Raw genomic sequence first — 25423 nt, forward strand, 5'->3', positions numbered from 1 at the left:
ATATCAATATAAAAATTTACTAAGTAAGTAATTTAAAAAGTTTTTTTTTTATTATAAAGATTTGAATTTATTTTATAATAATGTATTACTGTTAATGCTAAAGTAACATAGGATTTGAAATAGTTTCCTAAGCATTAGAAATTAGTCATTTGTTTTACTGTATTTGTATCCAACTATCCAGTAGCAAATACGTCAATTATCCTACTGGAACAAGAGTAGATGCATGATAAAAGTAGTTAATAATTTCCGTAAGAGCAACCAAAACAATTGCAATAAAATTAAATGACATTTATTTTTCTTATAATTATTCTTATTTCTTATAATTGTTTCTATATGTGGTAGCGTTATTGGCTTTTATGATGTTTATTCTGTAGTAGTTATAGTTATAATAAACTGTGAGCTATCCTAATAAAATAAATAAAATGAAATAATATATACAGATAGCTGGAGATCCTAGATTAATAATAAGAATTTTCATCAAAAATTTACCACAAAACCGGAAGTTACGTAATTAAAACTTCCTGGGTACAGTGAGCATGATTTAATCCAACTATTGAATGGAAACGATTGATCATATTATCAAATAATAACATTAAGAATATTAAAAAGCTTTTACTAAATTAAGTAGAAAAATGCATAAAGTGCCTTACAGGGAACTTGGTTCACTGGTCCAATTATTTTTTTTTGAAGTCTTTTAAACGCGCTTAATTTTTTTAGGGTTCCGTACCTCAAAGAAGCTTAGAAGTTTGATTTTTTTTTGACAGCTCCAAGGGAAATTAGACTTGAGTATTTGGTATGAATTTTAGCTTGTAACCTCAACGCATTCCAGAGAAAAAGAGTTTTGACAGACAGATGGATAACAAAGTGATCCTATAAGGATTCCTTTGTTTTTCTTTTTGAGTTACGGAACCCTAAAAACGTGTAAATTTATTCTAAATATAAATATTCACACAAATATTTTTTAGTATTTATAAACACTTTTCTTTTGAGAGTGTAAATTAATTTTCGATAAACAATTCTATTATTTATTTGCATACAATATTATACAATATTTTTTTTTTTAATTTAAAAGACGGTGTTACGATTATTTATAATCATGTTCGACATTTCTAATATGACCTTTGTTCGATGGTAAATCGCTTCAGTTGTAACATGTAAATAATACACTGTGTAAAAGTGTAATTACAGATACAGCTCAGACAATGCTTTTGTGTAATCGTTCACGAGCCATCAATCATATTGTTTATTTATACTTCTGTATTTCGTTGCTATTTTGCGTGTTAAAGTAATGTACATGATATCATTAAGAAAATGGAAGCTAAATTCCAACAAAAATTTTAACGTCAATGAGGCATATGATTTATAGCCGTAGATAGTGTATTTAAAAGTTCTACTAATTACTTGACTATGTAATACTTTCACATTTTATTTTATGTACTTATATGTTAAAATTATTTCACTTTTAATAATTATTAATCTATTTGCAGCCATACAATAATATTAATATTTATAAAGACACAAATTATGTAGTTATATAGACGAAATACACGCAGTAGCTTGCGTGCGCTCCAAGAGCTTTTAGGTCTTTAAAGTAAAGGATGATGTAATCCTAGTGGCCAATAAATATATTTTATAACTACCTACGCCACGCGATTTCACCTTCGTAATTTTTGATTTCGTGGGAGTATCGGGATAAAAAATAGCCTGTGTATTATTCCAGATCTCCAGCTATCTACACGTTAAGTTTCATTAAAATCAGTCCAGTAGATTTGTGCGTGAAAGAGCAACAAACATACATCAATCCTAACAAACTTTCGCAAATCGTCTTTTTCCTAACATAAAAATTGGCTAAATTGTAACCAACGGTGCATGTAAAAGTTTTATAAGGTATTTAACACTTAATTAAGACGTCTTGACATAACCGTATCATAACAGGAAAACTTAAATATATTTAAGGTATATAAGCAATCATGCGTGTAGTGCACACACAAACACACGCACACGCACACGCACACGCACGCGCACGCGCACCCGCACGCGCACGCGCACGCGCACGCGCACGCGCACACTCACGCGAACACGCACGCGCACGCGCACGCGCACACGCACACGCACACGCACACGCACACACACACGCAAACACACACACACACACACACACACACACACACACACGCACGCACACATACACACACACACTTTAGCCTATCGCTATTGGACATAGGCCTCCACAAGTTCGCATCAAACAGCGCGTGTAGTGCATAATAACAGAAAATTTATATTTAAATATACCTATATTATTTTGTATTGCTTCAAATAACCTACAAATACGTACGTAACTACATACTCGTATTATATACATGTTTAGGTTAAATACAAACATAGATTTAAAGTTCCAATGTTACCGAACAAAAATGTGACCAGTTATATGTACCTCTATGTATGTACATGATTTTAAAATATAGATATTTCAAGTAAATAAAAATGTACATACAATTAATTGTACATTTTTTTTAATCTTTCGTTTTTTTTTGCGACAAATCTGCCAATGTCGCCTTACCCAAAATAATGTTTGGTATTCACCATTAAATTTATATCGTTAGTTAATTTATATCTAATAATGCGTATTTACTTGACTACTATTTCATCGACCTACGTTGTATTATATACCGCGCAACTTTTCACTAGGTATACCGATTTTGATGATTCTTGTTTTAGTTGAAAGCCGATGCTTGTATTGTAGTTTCATTTAAATTTGATCGAAACTTGATGACTACTTTTTGAGTTATTTTTGATAGCGCGGATTTACTTGACTATTTTTTCGTCTACTTAAGAACGTTGTTTTACTTGTCGATGTAATAATATTCAAGTCCTTTTTTTTCATAAACACAATTATCTACTTCACATTAATCTTATTTTTCTGGTAATCACTGTGATTGTGTTTATATTTTGTCATATTTGATCATCTTTATGATACGACACGCTTTGTGAGATGGGCGTTAATGACTGCGACACAGTTTTATACTAATGTAGTTATTATCGTTACAAATTGTTTTTGATATGTACCGAATATTTAAAATAAATAAATAAATAAATATTATTATTATTATAATTATTTATTTTGTTTTACAATTAAAAAAAACTTTAAATTATTAAGTCCGAACTCTAAACGTATCGTTCAAGTTGTCCTGTATAGATATAATGCAAATACATATCATAATATAACTTTTAAAAAGCGAACACGCGACATAACTCCTCGCCATACATCAAAGCGATAACGGAGAGGATTTCTTAAAAAATTACCATAAGTAATATATCGGACGAGATAAAACGGCCCGGAGTTCGATATTAGGTTTTGATTTATAACTGTTCTTCCGACGGAATCGATGCGTTACGATCGCTACCGAGGGATGAGAGTGTCAGGAGAGGGATTGAATTGTCCTTCGAAAAATTAGTAAATTTTAAAATATCTATCAAATTATCTACCCATAAAATATTTATACGGGTCGTCTGTTCCCAGTGTAAGCAATTTAATGCTTGTGCTATAGGTAACAGCCGGGTGGCATAATTACATTTTTTCCCGATAAATACATTTATAAAAACGTATGTATCACATCCACACTCAAGGTGGTAATCGAACCCACAGTCCCCGGGGACTGAGCTCTGGAGCTGAAAGCAGTATCACTGCAAACTGCACCAATAACGGGCTAGTCAAATTTTATTATAATCTATAGTAATATTATAAATATGGCGAATTGAAATACCCTTTGTGTTTTAAAAAGTCCCTTAACGAAGAAGGCTATAAGGTCTTATATATTTTTATTATAGTGCGTTTTTTTCTCAAATTAACGCGTGTAAAACCGCGGGTTACAGTTAGCATACAATAATAATGTAAATTAATAGTTTGGTGATTTCCATGTTAGCAATTATCTAAATTTCCATAAAAAAAATTACAATAGTTCTCGTGTAGTCTTCTTTCAGAAGACTCCAATTAACTCAGCGGTCGCGGGTATAATTTTCGCTCGGAATGCATAGGAATTGTTCGATTTGGTTTATGATTTTGGCTTATAGGTTTTTCAAAGGCTGATATTTATAACTTTAGCAATTTTTATTTTTATTAGGTCACGAATAATAAGTATACGATTATTATTATTATTATACGTAAGAATAAAGTACAGCCCTTCAAAACAAGCTCTGAAGATGGAAAGAGTTGGCGTTTTGTCATGTTTCTAAAAGAAAAAAGCGATCGTTGAAGAAGTGACTGCAGTTAACAAGGCGCCACGTCGAGTACGTTTATATAAATAACGAGCTTTTAAAAAAAATTGCCTACACTGTCTATCCACTGATAATTAGTCGACTCTTCAAGATTTTTTTTTGTAGACTGTAAAATATCGACATGTAACTCTTAATTATAATGTGAGTGTCAACTTAATATGACTATTGTCTACCTTAGCCTAGGGCTTTTTGTGGTTTGGTCTGTGTTAGGTTTCAGATTTGGGTCATATACTTAACGTGCTTCTAGATATGTATCTATTATTTCAAAGTAGTAATTTTTTTAATCAAAAATAGGCTTATTACTTTCTGAAATTACAATAAAATTCATATGGAAAGAATCCTTAACTTAATACTTGTACAACTCCTTCACAACGCGAATAATACAATCAAATCCACTATATAGAGAAGCGCCGTCGAAAATATCACAAGCAACAATTTGCAAATTGAATCCCTCCGGCATAAAGCATGATCCACACAATAATATCAAACAAACACACACAAATTCAACACATGTATAAACTAAACGTCGGTCTTTAGGAAGAATCGTTTTAGCTGGAGGTGTGAAGTCGGCATAACAGATGCATTGTTAGCGCTCCTGTGTGACACGCACATATTCAAACTTTATACACACATACATATACAACGGATTCCTCGCTCAAGGCCAGGGTTGGCGACGTGATTGATATGTCCGGATAGGGCCAGTATGAAATGAACTATGACGGTTCATATAAGAAGGTATGACACAGCATTATTATTAAGTAATATAAAAATTTGCAAAAGCAAAGGGAGCAAAAGTTTATACGTTGCAAAATATGTTATTAAAGTAAGGCTCTTTTACATACGCTTGACTTGGGGAGTAAACTGGTGAAACGAGAGCGTTACGAAAACTGTGATCGGGCGAGGCGAATGGTAGTTGAGAGGGAGATATAAGCTAGTAAAGATAGAAGGAGAGAGAGAGAGAGTTACGTTTCGTATATTATTGTAGGAGCTACAGAATGTTGCTAATACACTAAAAAACTTGGTTGTCTGTAAAGTTAGTTTACGGACAATCGTTTAACGTGACAACTTCATGACAAAATATCTTCTCGGCGCAAGCGTAAAATGAGCACAACAGGACAATGAGCGTAACGAGATAGTTAGTTATCCTTTAACGTACATGCAGCCGGCGTTCGTCGATTAATTAGACGTTGTCACGTCACTAAAAAGGACCTTAAAGATATGATAAAATAATCAAAATACATTTAAACAAAAAATTAATAAATGAATAAATCCCAACCCTATAATTATCCATATTGTATGTCACCTGTAAACAGGCGCGTCGACGTGTGAGTGTACATCATCAATACACACACAAGCGCAGAGTTGCGAGTATTCTAAATCCTCACTAAGACATTTGAAACCGCAAATGAATATTACAAACATGCTGGCGATAGCACGAATTTGTCTATTCATAGTATGAATTACAAACACGACGTTCCGTTTATATTATAAATGTTCTATTTTTAAAATATTACTAGAAGATAATATCTATGTAAGAGCGAGAATTTTTTTAGTTATAAAAAAAAAACCGATGCGTCTTGTAAGTGCTCTATGATTTTTTACATTAACATAAAAACGCTATTAATCTTTTAATTGTTCATAATAATATTGTGTAACAGTTTGTTGTTTACGTGTTAATATTTTCAATATGTGCGTCATTTCGATACTAAATTTATTACATTTTAAAACACTGTTAGTATGTAAGTGTGAATGTTAATTAGCAGTTACTTTTTTATATCATATATCTATGTTAGTGAAATAAAAAACACTGTTTTTATTATAAAGTTGGTTGATTAAAGTTTTTTTTCTGATTGTATTGATTAGAACCCGAATGGGTCAGTAGAGAAAATGTGCATTTGTTAAAGAAAATGTCGATAATCGAATAATGCACATTTGCTGTACTGCTGGAACATGTTGAAATATAAAGCTAATATGAGAGGTGTTTATAGCCTTAAAACCTTCATAATACTAGTAAAACTAAAACCTACTAATGAAACTGAACTATGTTTCATAATGTATTTTGAAATAATATAATACAAATATAACCTGGTATACTAAATATGTAGGTAATCCATCTTTTTCAGGCTAAAAACAGTCATCACATCATCTGTGGTCAAATGGCGTCACACCATTGTTAGCCGATAGACAATTAATGTTCAGATGCTGAGTCCCTGGGGAACTAAAGTTGTACTGAATGCATAGGGTTGACAGATGTCAAATTAAATGTCAAATTAAATATAAAATTAAATAATCGTCTCACAATCAACGGCACCGACTGGGAAATACTTCTGTGTCGGGGATCCAAAAACACACATAAGATTTAAGCACAAAATCCCAGACCATGGTAAAGATCACATTAAAGAACATCAATATCACATTTTAATTAAGGTAACCTACACCATATTTTAAACCAGAGCACTCAAAATGAAAACAGCCGAATCCAAAATCATATAGTATATTTTTTTAAATGCCGTATTTAACAAATATTAACAATTACAATATTAAAATAACACATAGATTTTTTGTTCACATAAAGATCCCTAATGTTAAGATTTCTTATGCACACACATTAGCTAGTAACAATTTTGTTAAGTATAAGTTAAACAGATTGTTCATTATTAAGATTATGCGACATAGACGCCAAGAAACATGAAAAACGTCATAACATGTAATATAATAAACAATCCTCGCGATGTTGTGGTAACGAGTTTGACCTTATTTTTCCATTTTGAATATTTAGGATATATACAATTACAATATACTCGTATATAGTAGATATTCCGAAAAAAATACAAAAACATATATACACATACCAATACTGTGGAGAAAGTTTTTTTATGGATTGATTCAATTCTACAAGACTGATCTGGTAGAGTTGAATCATCATCAATCATCCATCAATCCTGAATAATGAACTAAATCAGTTTGTAAACGACCCTCTGCTGTTTAAAGGCCTCTTTACATATAGGAGAAGATTTAAAGATTAATCCACCACGCCACTCCACTCCACTGCGGGATAGTGGATACCCGCCGTTAGTAAAGTTCGCTATCGGATATGATCGATCCCGCAAGGCCATACTCATAAGTAGAAACAGCAATATTGCTATGAAAGATGTAAAACATTTTAATTTCCAATTTTTGTGATTCTTATTACGTTAAGTATAATGATTTCAACCCTAATTGTTGTGAACTGGGGGTGAAGGGGGGAAGAGTATTTACGGGTGCGAATTATACGCGGTGTAGGCGCGGTGAGATAGCGTGCGTGTGTCGCCGAATTATCGACTCATTTCCCGGCTATGAGTAATACTGAACGTAGGCAGGGAGACGATAGAGGATTAAGTGATGTATGTATCAGATTTTTATAGATATACGAATAGTTGTAGCTTTGTGTCGCTAGAACCACTTCTCGAAGATTTTAGTCTTTAGACACTATAAAACCTTTAGTAAAAATATATTACATAGCCGTTCTTGTCCGAGTTGAATTATGATTTTTAGTTGTGATTTTTATTAATTTTATCTGCCTCATTGAATTGCTTGTTTTGTTTTTTGTTAGAAATTATATAGAAGTAATTGAAACTGTTATAATAAGTTTTTCATATTCGGGATACTGTTATTTATACACACTGATAAAAAAAAAATAACTAATACAATTGTCTAATATATTTTTAAATGGTTCATTATCGCGCTTTTTCATAAACAGTTAATTCATATAATAATTAAAACGGCGACTTAAGAATTTGCCTGTTCCAATACAGTACTCTCAGGATCTACCACTTCAATATCGCGTGTCATCTGTTGTCCTATGTAAGTGATAAATGCGGCGACGTACCGTGACAAACATGGTATGAATATATTAAATATTCATAATACTTATACGCTGTCCTTCATCATTTTGTCATTTCACCATACGATAAGAAGGACATTGCCTTAAAAATGTCGGTTCATAAGGGAATGATAGGTTGTAAAATATCACGTTTGAGCTGTATGACCAAATTAAATACCAAAAATCACCGTGAGTTATATAGTTATGGATACTCTAGTATTTTTTATTAGTAAATTAAATATTTCTTTTTATTAAAAGAAGTGAACGCACTGAACGCAGCGTGGGTAAAGATATAGAAAACGAATTTTCTAGATGTGAAACAGGTCGATTCTTCGCCTTTGTAAGCCCTTACAAATTGGAAATTTCTTCAAAAACAGCAGAGACTATCAACGTAATTACAAAGGCAAAACCGAAAATAGCTCCATACAAGAGACTACAACAGCACTTTTTAATATAATTATACAGGCATATACTTTTTTGTTGTTAATTATTTATAATTATTTTGAAGGTACAACCAAACTGGTTTGAAATGAATAAAATCATTGCTCCTTTAAGTTTATAAAATTAATACTCAATTTGATGTAGAGCTTAAAATAAGCAATCGCCGCCCAGACTACACAGTCATTATCACGTCTGCGCTATAAGGCTATTTAGCAAATGTCGAATGTACACACGAAGCCGTCTATCACGCAATTATCTTTATCGTATACGCGAATTAATAATCTGTCAACAGTTTAAGGGTAATAATATTGATGTAAGTAAAACGTAGTTACACAATTCAGCTCTTGATTATATGGCTTTTGGTTGTGTCAATTTGATATAAATTATGAATGTCAACTGGGATGGATACAATACAACTTTAAGTTGTATGGAGTCATTAAAAAGAAGCAAACTTTGTTGTTTTTTTTTTTAATTATAGCGAAAGATAAAAAAATCTTTAGGACAGTAACTCATATATAAGTATTAAAACTTGAACTTTTGACTGTATGTAGGTTACATGAATAGTATTCACGTTTTTTTATTATTATTATAAAAAAGTAAACTATTATAATTTATGCTAACACTAATACCAAATGTTGGTAATAATTTTAAGTCATAACTTATTTTAAAGGGAGTTCAAGTGTTTATACAACTATGTCAATCGCGAGAGCTCCGTTACGGGAATAATAAAAGGCCACAATGTGTGAGTGTAGTACAAAATAGGTTTACAGACTTATCTGCCCCGGATCATTCTATAGATCGCCTCAGTGACCGAATCGAATGACACAGAACTAGATACCGAGGAAATAATATTTTTGCGGATGTACACGACGTTAACTTGAAAATACTAAATGATGAACTTCGAATGTCCAAATTTGATAGGTTTGGAACAGTGGTCAAAAAAATATTTAAAAAGTAATGTATGTAAATAAATAACTATTTATTTTGGTCGCGTCATTATTTGAGAATGATTTTACTTATTTCACACATTTCGTTTTATTTTATTATTATTAAAACTTTTAAGGTTGCTATTGTATTAAAAAAATTAAGAAAATTGCACTGCAAATTGGAACAGTTTAACAGTTCGGGAGACAACAGAATGTCTACTGGGTCAACAAGTTTCTTATAGTTTATTAGGTTAAGGTGTAACTCTTTGTTTTTAAAAATTATATTCACACTATTATCTCAATCACATTAATCTTTAGTGTTTATTTTTTATTCTGCGTGACACCAATGAAATCAACCGTACTCAATGCCACAGTTAGCCTTATCAATCAACTAATCTTATAAATTAATACTTAAAATCTTAAAAAAAAGGAAATCATTTTGAACCACTCGAAATAGATATACAATTTTAAAACTTAAAAAAATTAAACATTTTGAGTGATCATCTCCAAATTCTTTATTCTAAGGTAAGGCCTCTATTACTTATTCAGATCCCGACGACCGTTCCACGTTAAGTAGTTTTTGATATTGTGTTCTTTTGTTTCGAAGAAAAAATAAAGTTAATTTTGTTACAATAAAGATTTACTTCAAGGCTAAAGCTGTTTCGAGTTTTTTCTTCAATACCTCATTTCGAAATATCGAAATAAACTTTCATTTCGAAGTTAAAAAGGTTTCCTTTCAAATGTGATTAGAATATAAAAATGTAATTTACTTACTTAAAATGACTAACTTAAATGTGAATTTTCGTTTGAAGTGTTTCAAATCGAAACACTTAGGCGTGTTTCAAAAACACCTAGGCGTGATTTAATGTGCTTTCGAATATTTCCACGGTAAAAAACCGATGAGATTTTTTGTTTCTCTCTAGACAGTTATTTTTGATTTTATATGATTTTTTTCATTTATTAAAATTAGTTTATATTAACTATTTTTTGTTTCAGTTTTTTTGTTGTAATACAGAAACGAACAAAATAAAGTCCTATAACTATTAGACATAAAATATTTGAATGTTTGACAAGACGTTGATCGCGATTACATTGAATGTTAATCCGTGCAATTTGTACATTAAGGTTGCTTGAGTGAAAAAATAGAGTTTCTTTTATAAAGGTACTTCTGGCGTTTTTTAGTACAAACATTCATTTAAACTTTCGCATTTATAATAATAGTAAAATTTGATATAAAAAGCCGTCGAGTTAAATTCGTTTGCTACGTGATTGTTTTATAAGTAAAACAAAACGGACGGTGCGCTGCGGGCGAAAACAATAAGGAGCGCAGAGGTAGCGTTCATGACACGAATTCGTGTCATCCTGGTGGAGTTTATTGATCTTAAATGTGGAAACACACTCACATCACACGCGTTACTCTATTGATTAGAGGAGTGATTTTAAAGTAAGTAGGTATATGTAAGAAAATAAAAATAGAAAAAAATATTTTATAACGAGAAATGAAACGAATTATTAAGTTTATACTAAAAATTAGAAAAATATATAATTGCATATTTAATTATACTACATACAATACGATTTATGAGACTTTATGAAGTTTTTATGGTTCTTTGAATCTTTTAAGTTTAGTATTTAAGTGATATATTGGAAAAAATTTGTTTATGTTAAATAATCTATCTGCTAAAAAACTTATAAACTACAAAAAACGTGCTATCAATCACAAAATAGGCTTAGTATTCTTAAACCAAGAAGAAACTAACTAACTAGACAAGTGTTAAAACGTATATTTGAAACTGTGGGTTAGTAAATAATATAAAAATATAATATCAAGGAGAGTGCAGCACAATAGAAAGAAGTCGCAATTACATTCCGAAGTCAAGCAACGTGCACGCATAAATCATATACAACTGAGTTTGTTTCTATTGTAATGTCGGCTTATTATGCGCGGCGCGACGTCCGCTCTGCGCTTCGGACGTATGAATTTAAAAAACTTATTCAAACTCTTTTGGTTGTAACTTCACTTTGATTTTTTTTAATATGCGTCAATTTATAGGAGCTACTATATAGAAATAATATAGAAAATGACAATGTTTTATGCCTTAAAAATTGGATTAGCTGAGTTAATATGGGTCTTTATGGTCTTTTTATCAAATATTAATAATATTAATGTGGGTAGGTATTTATACTAATATTACAAATCTGGCAGTGAGTTTGTTTCTCTGTTCCACTTTCGAGGCTCAGAAATGAAAATTAGTGAATGACTTATCGAAAATGACTCAAAATTTTACAAGTACACATCTAATAATTGTGTTTGCTATCAAACAAAAAAAAACCTGACTTCAATTACATCGATAAGTAAGACAACGTAAGTGTAGACGAAAAGAATTAACAAACGCACTAGTCGTCACTACGATTTTTGAAGGTTCCCCTTGATTTCTCTGGGATGCCATCATCACATCCTGGTTTCCGTGGGATATCTCCTTTCCAACAAGAAAATAATCAGCAAAATCGGTTCATTAACGACAAAGTTATCCACAAACACACATAAAAAAAATATGCATACGGTCGAATTGAGAAACATCCTCCTTTTTTGAAGTCAGTTAATAAAATATATGAAATTAAAAAAGTTAAATATAAAATTTTTCTTCTTTTGAATATTATTTTTAGGTTTTTATCTCTTGTAGCGTAGCGTTATTATGCGTGATATGACGCATTTCCGTTTCCATATGTGGTTCTGACATTTGAATTTAAATCTTATTCATACTCCTTGGTAGACCTGAGCTGTGTCACTGCAATCATTGCTTTAGTTATTTTTTTATTGCATCAGTCGAGTTTAAATATATGATTTTACGCTAAGAGTATAAATTGTTAAAAATAAATATGTATTTTTTATTTAAGTATTTTGATTTATTTCTATATGAAGAGATGGCTTTAGCCCAGTTATGGGACATTAATCACATCAGCCTATCGCAGTCCACTGCTGGATTTATGCTCCCTGAAGTTAGTACCAAACACATCCCGGTTTCCCACAATCCTCATCCAGCCACTACCGGCAATCTTACGTAGATCGTCGGCGTTCAACATTGCGTATGCCAAAACGCGGTCTCCATTTCAGGACACGTCTGCGACACAGGTGACCCCTACTGCCACTTCAACTTGCTAATTTTGAGGGCTATGTTGGTCACTTTCGCTCTCTCGCGGATCGGAGTCTCATTTTGGATCCTATCTTTAAGAGAGACAAGTATAGCCTGTTCAATTGCAAGTCAAGCGACTTTAATCTTTAATCCTCATCCAGTGGACAGTTATATATAAATACTAAATTAAACTTCTTATGAAAGAAAATAGGTAATTTAAGAGAAATTGCATTCAACAAGTGAAATAGAAGCGGAGGTCCTGCGGTTGAGTACCGGCACTAGTTGAACAAAGACTATTGGAAACTGCTTCACTGAATGCTTGCCGCTTTTCAGTCGCTAGGAAGCAGCTAAAAAAAGACACTCAAGTATACTTACGTAATTTGAAAACATGCTTATACATAAAGAGTGCATGAATTGAACAATTATTTTTACAATTTAACGATTATAACTTTAAAAAAAAGACAAGAAAAATATTTAAGTTTCAGAGGAACCTAATCCCGTTCCGCAGCTTCAGGATGTAGCGAACACGACCGAAATCAACAAAACTTTAATCGGAAAACTTTTAACACGCGCCGTCTTAAATCGACAGACATCGTATGACGTACAAGTAAAATAAATTCAATCCGTAAAACCTTCTCAATAAATTTACAAATATTTAAATAAACTTTAGTAAAAATGAATCTCTCATAAAGTGTTTTTAAGGTAACAATCGTAAGCTTTAAAATATAACTAATATTAACGTACTCAATTTTTTGTGAGTATTTAGATTTTTTTTTGAAGAATCTTTACAATTTTTCTGGTCACTAATACTAATATTAAGAGACGTAAGACAAGATACACTATGCTTGTTATCAGTCATTTTCAAATCCTAGGATTTCGACACTGCTGAAAACGCTGCGATCAAGGCTGTTCCTATGTCATCTAGGCACATATTTACAATTATTAACAATAGACTATATAAATGCAGCAGGTATACCGCTAAATATGGTAAATGCTTCGTTGAAAAACCCAGTCGAAACTGATTGGTTTTTTTAACAGAAAAATATTTTTTTTTAAATGGCAATATTACTAAAAGTCATACATAATATGTACGTGTTAATTGTGAAAGTATAAGGATCTTAGTGTGACTATTTCTTTATTCATTCATACCGAGCGTTCAGCCATCATGTAGTTACGTGTGTAACTAAAAGAAATCTCATAGTAAACGAAAACTGATGGACTTGTTTACATTGAGTGTTACATCTTGATTACATCTAAATACGTGTTCTGCATAGAGTGTTATATTTAGTTTAAAATCTTTTTATATATATACTAGCTGACACGGCAAACGTTGTCTTGTCGCTACACGCTATTTAAAAATAGGAGTTGGTGGTAGAAGGGTGAAAATTTAGGGTTGTATGTATTTTTCAACGCCAAATCATAATAAAATAAAAAATAAATTATTTATCAAAAAAAAAAGTTAGACTACCCTCAACATTTAGGGGGATGAAAAATGGATGTTATTCGATTCTCAGATCTACCCAATATACACACAAAATTTCATGAGAATCGGTCAAGCCGTTTCGGAGGAGTTTAACTACAAACACCGCGACACGAGAATTTTATATATATTAGAAGATATGTATCAAATAAATAAAATTGAAGCCTGTCATTGAATCTATCTGTTTTGAATGTCAAAATAATTATTTATTTTTGATGTTATACTTCTTTTGGGACAAGTTATGAGAGTAAATTTGAAATACGATGCGGTTACGGTGTGTGTCGTCATGAAAAACAACCGACACCCCGTTTATGTTATAAAATGTCCTATTCTTTAAAAAAACATTAATAAATATTTCATTTGTAATTTTCGATGCAGAGTCATTAAAATAGTTTATGACATGTAGCTAATTCTATAAAGCAAAAAAAACCTATGTAGTTATGAACAAAAACCATTGTAAGTCCTAACATTTTCGTTAAGTAACGCTCAAGCAAAGCAACCGGTAGTACTTAGTGTTCCATAACAAACTGCGAATCTTATTTAACTGTAGGTTTGAGTGCGCTTATCTCGAGATTTGCCACACCTAGTAAAATGTTATGCAACTACTCCTTAAGGAGATTTACATTAATCCGACCTAATGGCGCGAGTTTCACAGTAGGTATTTACGAAAAGAAAAACTTAAGGACTTCTTTTGTACCTGTACATAAAAGAATGATCGTGAGATTTGAAAAACTACTAGAGCTATGCAGTTTATCACGGAAGTAGAATACGAGTAAGAAAAGTCAGAAAAAAAGAAGAATAGAAAATAGGTATAACAGGACGTCAAAAATTTGTATGGCACATTGTTATTTTTGAACTTAGAAGATATTAATGGTATTTAGCCTGTTAATAATGATAAAAAAAAAAAACTAAGAACGAGGATGAAAGTTTTTATAGAAACAGTCTATTGTAAACTATCAAATTATCACCACTATATAGCGTCGAGCTTTCACAAATAAATCACGGGAACATATACCAAAAAAAAACCGACTTCAATTACATCGACAAGTAATACAACGTAAATAGACGAAACAAATTTACAAACGCACTAGTCCTCAGTACGATTTTCGAGGGTTTCCCTCGATTTCTCTAGAATTCCATCATCAGGTCCTGATTTCCTTATCATGGTATCGCACTGGAGATATCTTCTTTCAAACAAAAAAGATTCGTAAACGACGAAGTTATCTCCGAACATACATAGTATATTTATACACGGTCGAATTGAGTAACCTCCTCTTTTTTTAAAAGTCGGTTAATAAAACGAAAATACGAAGTCATCCAGACAGAATGATATTTTAGGTCAATCAAACTCAATTAAATCAACGATAAAATACGTCAAAGTAGACTTATTGACAGTGGATCCATAATGGAATTAACATCTCTTTCAGTGTCCGCTGGACGGTTTCGAGCGGTCACGGAGTTCATAGTTTAGTGAATTAACTTTAATCTCTGTCCAGAACTTTCGACTCGATAAATGATCGACGTAATAATTGGAGGGATTTGAAGATCAAAACTTCATAATAAAATTGACGTAGCAATATAATTTGAAGTCGTATTTGGTGTCATCTTTGTTATATATTTTACGCATATTCAGGTATGAATTTATCATTTAATTTCATATCCAATTTTGTTGTAGTGTTTACGACAGTATGTTAGACTCACGCGTTTAAATTTATGCAACTAATAAAGCTTTCTCTAAACTAGGATTACTATTGACTGTAAAATGATGTTCCCCATGGCGGGCGTTGACATCTGTGTCAGGTGTAAGTGTAATATAATTATCTCATTCTACGTTAAATATGCTATTCAACACTAAAATAATTCAAAACTAACTCTTTAGATTTTAATGTAATATATAGATAGGGATAATATAGTTGTATTTGGTTTCGCCTGTAAAATCCCACTCGTGGATATAGGTAAGCCTCCTTCTCCACGTCCAGGAGAAGAAAGAGTCATAAGGAAGACAGAGAACTTGTATTACCGATTAATACCAAGTACCAAACATACGAGTATCGAACTCGAATAAGGAATAATAACGATAGAGGAGTATATCACGATTCGAAAATCATGCTGCGAGGCGCTAACCGTTGCCGGCGTGATAATTTACACCCACATGCACTGGTTATATTTCGGTGAACATGTACGAACGTGTAACGCGACAGTAATTTGCCGCGCGTTTCAACACGCGACGTGTAGGCTTGAAAGGTTTTCACACGCGCTATTTCAAAAGTGAACTGATTTGTATCCGGTTTTGTGTAAGTATTATATAAACGCTAAGTTTTTAACGATGGGTACTTGTTGGTTACTTTATTTCAATACTTTATGCGTGGATCGTAATACCTGGTCGTATTTTCTCCCAGTCAAATATTATGCAAATCAAAAAGTTCACAGATAGAATTTTCATTACCCTAAACAACCTTCAGAATACTTTTTCTATAGTAACCGAAATAAGTACCTACCTAATAATTAAAAAAAAAAAACAAAAATTATTAAATCTTACAAAATTAACTTGTATCACTTGATCACACCTAAAAAGTAGAAGTAGGTAACTAATAGTTATATTAAAAGATTTAAGTCTTGCTGTAACTTCTTTAAACAAGCTATCGACTCGGAGTTTCTTTTGATTGTAAGTTTGAAAGTAAACGATACTTGCTTTTTTCTTCTTCCTCTTTTGTTTGTTAATGGCCATTTTTCCTCCACTGAAAATTATTTCATAATAACTTTGTTATTTTTTTTTTTCAACTTAAATTCTATTCTATAGAGAGTTCACAGCCGTTGAATGAGGTCTCACGACTAGCAGCTCAAAGTAAGTGCTTGTTTTGCGAGTGAATGAATAAATGATTTGATTATGAACGAATTTTGTAACGCAATTATCTTATAAAATTTTGTCGCATAATGCTCGACCGTGGAAACATTACAAATACACACATAATTCAGTACATATAAATACAAGAACAGATTTGCTCTTGCATTCTTAAATAATAATTATTATATTTAAATTAACTTTATCGAATTGATAAAAGTTCAAACTTTTAAATTAGAAATAATATAGTATTAAATAATTTCTCGATTCATCCGAAACTTTTTTTTTTCTAGATTATAGGTGATATTTATAAAAACAAGCTAAAGGAAATCGTTAGTCTACGCAGTGGAAAGATCAGTGGGAGAAAATCTTGACGGTTCCCATATTGTAAAACAGTATTTCTAGTATTCCTTACTAATTAAAAATAACAAGTTAAGAAAATATCAACAAATGGCTTTTTACATATCTGTTACACTTACTATGAAAAATTTAGAAAAAAAAGAAACACGTTCCATATTTAAATTAGTTTGTGTAATATTTATTCTGTTGTACATTTTATTTACAGATTAAAAACAACAATACTTTTTATTCGAAAGTATTGCCATAAATGTGTTGTATTTATTTACAAGAGTTAAAAATGTATAACTAACTACATATGTACATTTATTCATTCAATCATTAATAAATCTCATCACCGTTCGAAAGTTGAATATTTTATTGTATAGTGTTATTGTTTCAGAAGCTTTACTTTATTATTTGATTTTGGTGTAATGAATGGGGAGATTTATTTTAACAGGGCTGAATAACGTACGTTATATACATTACATTTCATTTCGTGAATAATGTTCCGTTATGATTTATAAATATTTAATATTTTGTTTTCGATTTAATAATCCTATGAAATATTAATTTGTTTTACATATTTTTTTTTATCGAAACATAAAGGCTTAAAGTTATTGTCTTCTAAGTTATTGTTTCATGAAATAATAAAAAACATCTCATTTCGTCGAGTCGTTCTCGGGTTATTTTGCTATCATCCGTATATCGAAAAAGTTGATTATTTTTACTATGGTAGTGTTCAAAAAATAATTCAAATGATATTTCGTTTATAGTTTAATGTGTTTATAAAATCGTGTATTTAATAGCATATTAATGCATTGTTATAAAAATATAGAGGTTTAAGAGTAAGCGTTTTCCGTACTTTTCATTTTGTGAGAATAAACAAGAGCCTCCTTGGATGCGTGCAATATGTAACTGATATTTATATTAACGATGGTAGGTAATACATTTAAGTATGTAACTATTTAATTAACATCGAATTTTTTATAATTCAGTCTGGCTTCAAAGAATTATCAACTGAGACGCGGTCTTCTGCTAAGCTTTATCAAAGCAGCGGGATTAATTGAGCTTAAAGATGTTTGTGACAACTTTTAATTAGAATTATCATTTATGCCTTAATAGAAAGACATCATCTAAAAAGTTTCAGTATAAAAGATACCTAATTTAAATCCACTTAGAAACTTGACTGCTCGCATCATTAATATGAATATTAATATCAATAACTGAGAACAAAAACTTAGCTTACATTAATATAATTATAAACACGTAATTACACAAACTCCGGGTACAAGCAGCAATTATTCACTTCTCTTATTTGTATATGGTATTTAAAACGTAAATTGCAATAAAGTATCGGTAAACATTCGTCAAATTTTAATTCTAAATAACATAAAGTATGTATATATATATCGGATTACCAAATGCAGTATCAAGTGCACTGTCTTACCTGTAACAAAACAAAGAGTATTTATTAGAAAATATACAATAAAAAAAAATTACTACTACTTAGTTTTTGAGGTAAAACTTCTTTAGGCGTATGAGTGTAAAATTTTTAATGATGAACGGCCACGTTTTTGTCGATGGCGCTGGAAGATTAAAGAACTTTTTTATACCTATATCAACTTTTTTAAATATTCAGTTATACAAGAAATAACAAAAAAAAAAATGAACTTTCCAGTTAATTGCAGTCGTTCGAAAGTTTTGCGCGTATGCATATTTCAGTGATTCTTTTTTAATTAAACAAGAGATATACATAGATATAAGGACATAGATATATAGATAGATAGATTAGTATAGATAGAACATTACGGTTCACATGTTATCACGTGTTTACATGTTACGTCTGTCCGAATCGGTTAAATTTATTGACACATGCATTCGATATGCAGACCTCGTACCAACCTCAAACCAAATAGCGACACGTGTGGGAAAGAATCAAATGTGATTCAAATGAAATCCTACTAACAAAAATATCGAAAGCGAATTCTAAAATTTTCCGTAGATTTTCAACTTTTAACAGAAAGTTGTCATTTGACGGTATGAAGTATGTTAGAATCTTAGTTGCAGTCGACCCCGATTTTTGTAGATTCATGACTTGAATGTCGTCTCTATGACGTTCAATGACACAGGCGTCACTTTTCCGTCACTCTGATTGGCGTATAATGGAATGGAAAACTCAGACGTAATTGAGTTAAAATGTCACGTAATACGTGTATTCGTGCGATAACGGGAAAGTATTGGTTTTGATCGTGAGAGACGTAAATATCAGTGGAGAGTAGAAAACACTTTTATATTCGTATATCTTTTTTAATTATTAAATTTATTAAAACTAAAGTATAGGTATCAAGAAAACCAAAGTTGAAAACTCTTTTTTTAAGTAAGCTTAAAAAGCGCTTTAAAAACACAATTCAAAAAACTTAAATAAATGAGTCTTAAATGAGTTAATTATGGATAGTATGAACATACCACCGCACCGGAATGTGGAATCGACTGAGAAGAATCATCAAGAAACTGATGTGATTTTTTTTTGTGTTACCTCAAACTTTTCACTGGCGGACCGATTCCGATAATCTTCTTTTTATCAAAGGTGATGCTTGAAATGTAGTTTCATTTGAATTTAATCAAGATCTGACCGGTACTTTTTGAGTTATCCCTAATAACGTGTATTTACTTGACCACTTTTTTCGTCGACCTACGTTGTATATGTATTGTATTATACCTCAAAACTTTTTACTGGGTGTAACCTACTGATTTTGATGATTCTTGTTTTAGACGAAAGCTGGAGCTTGTCTTGTCGTCCTATTTAAATTTCATCGAGATCTGATGACTACTTTTTGAGTAATCTTTTTTAAAGTGTTCTTACATGATTATTTTTTCGTCAACCTTCGTTGTACTCGTATTACTTGTCGATGTAATTGAAGTCGGTTTTTTTCATTTGCGAGCAAACACAATTATGTTAAGGTTTATTATATGGTATACTATAAAGCGTATTATTATTATAATTGATCTCGTTTTTATGGGATTTTTTTTCCACGCAGTTATACGACGAGCGATAAACGGTTTGATAAGAATGGAAACCAGTAGTGACGTCATTACCTCGCTAACACTAAACGATCGCCAGGATGCGTTTATTAAATCACGACACGGCACTCGTAATGAATTACTACCTTCCTATCGATGGCTACGAAACGGGCGGATTCATATCAATGTGGTCTAATATACACTATATAATTTTTTGTATACTTTGTGTATTTACGTCTATATTTTGTATAATTAGCACATAACCACAAAAAGCTGTTTTACTCAGTTTGCGTTTTATTATATTATAAGAATAAATTTCGAAATATTTTTTTCACGAATTCAGAAGGAAATTCAAGAAGCCTATATTTTAATATGGGTTATAGAATCTCCTTTTCGTTACTCCACAATTGTGTTTCTTAATATAATTAAAAAAAAATACACAATTACATTCTTTTTTTGAATGTAGTGCTTGAAAACTTTTTATTCAGCTAAGTCTGTTCGTCATGGTACTTATTTCTTTCGCATTTTGTTATCAAAATGTTAAGATAGATTGAGGCTATCAACTATTATTTTAATACACGATTAAGACTTTATATGATATTCAACACAATAGTTTTTATAATATAGGCAAACATTTTTAAAGGGAGAAAACGGAACATCCAAAAGCGTGTAATCCTCGCGAGTGAAGCAGCGGGGGAAAGCTAGTGGAATAATTTATGGGTAACGGATAGGACCATTTAAAGCTAAACTATAAACCAGGATGTATTTGTCATAACGTAGTTATCGCAATGGTTTACTGCCTTCAACTAAATGGCCATGAAACTGGCGGATTAATTAAACAATTAATAAATTTGGTCTGTGACTGAAATTAATTATTGTAATAATGCAGAATTGCTAAATTATTTAAAATGATAAAAAAAATGAAAAATGTTACGAAATATGCTCAAAGACAGAAAATTCATTCTTTTAAATGTGCTAATTGTAAATAAAATAACAAAAAAAAAAAAAAAAAAAAATATTGAGTAAATTTTTTGTTTAATAGAAGCACAAATTATTTAGGAATAATAAAAATTTACATTTGCCTCAAAACATTCTTTGCCACAAAAAAAAAACTTTGTTTCTGTGGCTGTTCAGAATAATCTCAAACGAATTAAATAAAGATGTCAAAGTCACGTGCCATCGTCTTGGCAGCTTCACTCTCGCGTCGGTTTTGTATTGATTTACCGATTCTCATTTATAATCAACTCTTCACGCTCAATTTTAACAGTTTCGTTTACTAGGAGACGATTCATTAAACATTTGGCAGTCGTATTTTATTTTTTAAGTAATGTCCCATCTTATTTTCGACGCTGTGACATTTAAGACTCGTTTCGGAATGAATAAATGTCAAGTTTCGGTACCTATCTAGGGCAGAGTGGAAATGACACGAAGATCATGCTAGGAAAATGTCTCCTAGTACTAAAGTTGTATTAGGTACTATGAGCTATGAGTTATAGTTATATGGTTATCACAGAAAAAAAACTGCATTAATTGGTAGAAATTATGTTGCTGGTAGGTCTCAAACTACATTTATGGTAGCACTTCTTCAAAGTCTATCACAATATATACACGTTTTACTTCCTCGAATTCTAATTACTTTTAATGTTTACCCTCTTTTGTTTGCTTGTAAGTTACAGGGTTCAAGATTCCAATGAATTTTGTATTACAAAATTTTACAAAGTTAAAGTTCTTTTGTATTATTTTTATTCTGTTGCCGGTAATTTTTTTAACTATCGAGCTTTTGATCGATCGTACTGTACAGCATTAGCCAATGTAAGTCTATTTAAACAATAGAAAATCTTTATTCTCTTTTATCGATGAACTTTTTGATATTTTAGATTTTTCGTACGGTACAGCACTGGCTAATAGTCTTGGGTAGCACATGTACGATGTACTAAAAGGTTACGTTACTTAGTAAGGTACGAAATGTAATAGTACCGAACATCAATCGCTATTCGGACCTAATCGGACTAATCGTACACTGTAACAGTACTATCAACTGTATACTTGAACTACGTTCACCGCGGTCCGACGAGTTTGTATTGTACGACTATGGGTCCGAGTATCACACTGTCCGATTGTCCGACTGTCCGACTTTGGTCCGACTGTCCGAGATGATGTTATTCGTACCTTCGTACGACGTTCGTTAGCGTTAAAACGAAACAGAGCTATACAGCAGAACGGTACGAACGATTAATGTTGAATGTGCTAAGACCGCACGAGTTACACCGCGTCGCGCATTCTATTCATATGGAGTTTTAATGTTTAGTTTTTAATCAAAGTTTTATGAATATAACGTAAACTAATTCCTTTTACGTATAAGTAATTTTTTTTTTGTTAAAGTTTTTGTTTAAATTAAGTAAGTAAAAATTTAGAATTTTAGTGATTTAAAAAACCTTTTAAATACACTATTACGTAAAAGGAATTTGTTTACGTTATATTTACGGAAATCAAATAATGCGTATAATGAGGTTTGTTATTTCACAATCGTATCTTTAGTGCTAGAAGACAAAAAGAATATATCAAAATGATGAAAAAATAAAATTTTGACCTGTATACTGTTTTGTAGCCAGGTACTATTTATCATCATTTGGCACTGATCTATAAAAAACCCTACATGCACAGTCTCATACAAAAGTAACTTAAAAGTGTCGCCAAATATGCTCCAAATAAAAAAAAAGGACTTATTATGGTCATGATATAGGCATATTTTTATGGAAATTTCACCTACGCACATGATTTAAAGTTGTATTTACAAAGCAGGGTATAAAAAGCAATAAAATTTTATGACCGAAATTTGCCTGTAGGACAAGACATGAAGTGAGTCGAGTATATTATATTTTACACTTTATATTTTTTACAAAATAAATTAGTATTTTAAGTTTTTAAAATTTATATATATTGTATATTCTAAACCTAAACAAATATATTATTAATTTTTAACCGACTTCTAAAAAAGTAGGAGGTTCTCAATTCGATTGTATTTTTTTAATATATGTTACATAAGAACTTTTGACTGGGTGGACCGATTTCGATTAATTTTGTTTTAATTGAAAGGTGTTGCGTGTCATTTGGCCCCATTTAAATTTAATTGAGATCTGACAAGTACTTTTAGAGTTGTCTAATAATGCGTATTTACTTGACTATTTTTTCGTCGTCGCTGTATCAAATTGCATAGCTTTTCACTGGGTTAATCGAATTTAATGATTCTTACTTTATTTGAAAGCTAATGATTGTCATAAAGTCTTTTTTAAATTTGATTTAAGATCTGATGACTACTTTTTGAGTAATCTTTGATAGCGCGTATTTACTTGACAATTTTTTGTCTACTTACGTTGTCTTTAATCTTTAATCACACACACATATACACAAACACACACACATACACGTGTGTGTTTGTATGTATGTCTGTGTGTTGTATCTGCATGCCACCTCTGCTAGCCCTACATACTTGTTTGCATTACTTCAACCCCTTCCTGCAACTTAGTAATGTGGTTATCAACAACATGTTTATGTATACATACAGAACAAAATTTGTTGTTACCATTTGCAATCGTTCTATGAAGAGTTCTGGTATGTATCTATATACTAAATACAAAAAAGGATTAAATTTGATAAATATAATTAGATAACAAAAAAAAATGATAATAATAAAAAATCATGATAATAAAAAACAACAGAAAAAATGATAATAATAAAAATCGACTCCATTGGAAAGAACAGATTCAATTTGTATTATTCGACTAAATTAAAATGAGATTGTAATGCATTGTTATTGATTACTGAAAAAGCGGCCATTTGAATTTGCCGCAATAAACTTGGATTGTTCAGTGAAGATTTAAGACAAATTAAATCAAAATCACCTATTTCTCCCTATATTTAGTCATATATACAACAAAAATAAATCAATAAACTCTTTCACTTAGCGAAAGTACAATATCCCATCCTTATTCAGCGTCCTTGATATCATATTTTTACAATTATTCAAACAAAACTTCGGCATTTTTAATGTCTTTTATGCGTGCGGTAACATGAGCGACCCGATACCTAGGTATAATTTTTGAATTTTTGATTGAAAGAGCTCACAATGTGCGCTCTTTTGGTGGACAGTTTTTAGACGCTGATTGTGTATCTAGGTTTTTTATAAATATCAATGTCATTTGGTTAATAAATCTGGGTACTACTAAGTACTAATAGTACTAATAAGGTGTACTAGTACCTTTTTCGTATTGTACGAATAGGGTGCGCACCTGACAATGTCCGATTAAGCCCAAGACTACTGGCTAATGTTAGTCTATCGAAACAATAGGTAATTTTAATTCTCTAAACTTTTCGACACTATCGATTATTCGTACCGTCTGTTCGGCTTTCATAGAGTACAGCACTGGCTAATGTTAACGAAACAATAGGAATTGTTCGCGCGGAATTTTTTCGTGCACACAACCAATTATAAAGCAAAGTGCCGTCCCGAATGTTTGGAGGTGACGAATGACACGAAGCTCGTTCCAAATCCATGCATCGGCATTTCGAACCGAATTCTCGCCTGTTAAGTGACGATACTATTTATATAACCGACCACTATTTCTGACCTCTCGACGGGGTACTAATTGTAGAGAAAAACATATCTTTATATACTGGTTCGTTTTTATTTCTATTACACTAATGACCGATGCGTCACTAGGTTTTTTTTTTTAAAATACAATCGTTCGAACGATAAACATTTGTTTAACTAATGGATGTATTAACACGGTCATATTGTTCCGGAGACGAATTAAAGAATTTTCGCTGTTGAATAATTATTATATTTTGGCTCTTTTATTTACTCACGTTCAAAAAAAAAAAAAAAAAATATAAAATAAAATAAATAAAAATAATACACACACATTTGATGTTTTGTTTGCGTGAAATTTCTTGTAACGTTGTGTGAAGTTGATTGAAGGCTGTTCGAGCACCACGGTATTTAAACTATCAGTGTTCCTTTAGTATATTATGCATGTATTATACATATAAACCTTCCTCTGGAATCACTCTATTTACCAAAGAAAAACACATCAAAATCCGTTG

At 31.3% G+C, this 25423-nt stretch overlaps 1 protein-coding gene across 1 annotated transcript in view; it reads right to left on the reverse strand.

Annotated features, from left to right (window-relative positions):
* The window catches only part of LOC123655730 (CUGBP Elav-like family member 1), a 100412-nt gene that overhangs the window by 40647 nt on the left and 34342 nt on the right, over positions 1-25423 (reverse strand). The gene's annotated exons all lie outside the window — the stretch shown is intronic.

Source organism: Melitaea cinxia, chromosome 8 (genome assembly GCF_905220565.1).
Source record: "Melitaea cinxia chromosome 8, ilMelCinx1.1, whole genome shotgun sequence".
Taxonomy (NCBI): domain Eukaryota; kingdom Metazoa; phylum Arthropoda; class Insecta; order Lepidoptera; family Nymphalidae; genus Melitaea; species Melitaea cinxia.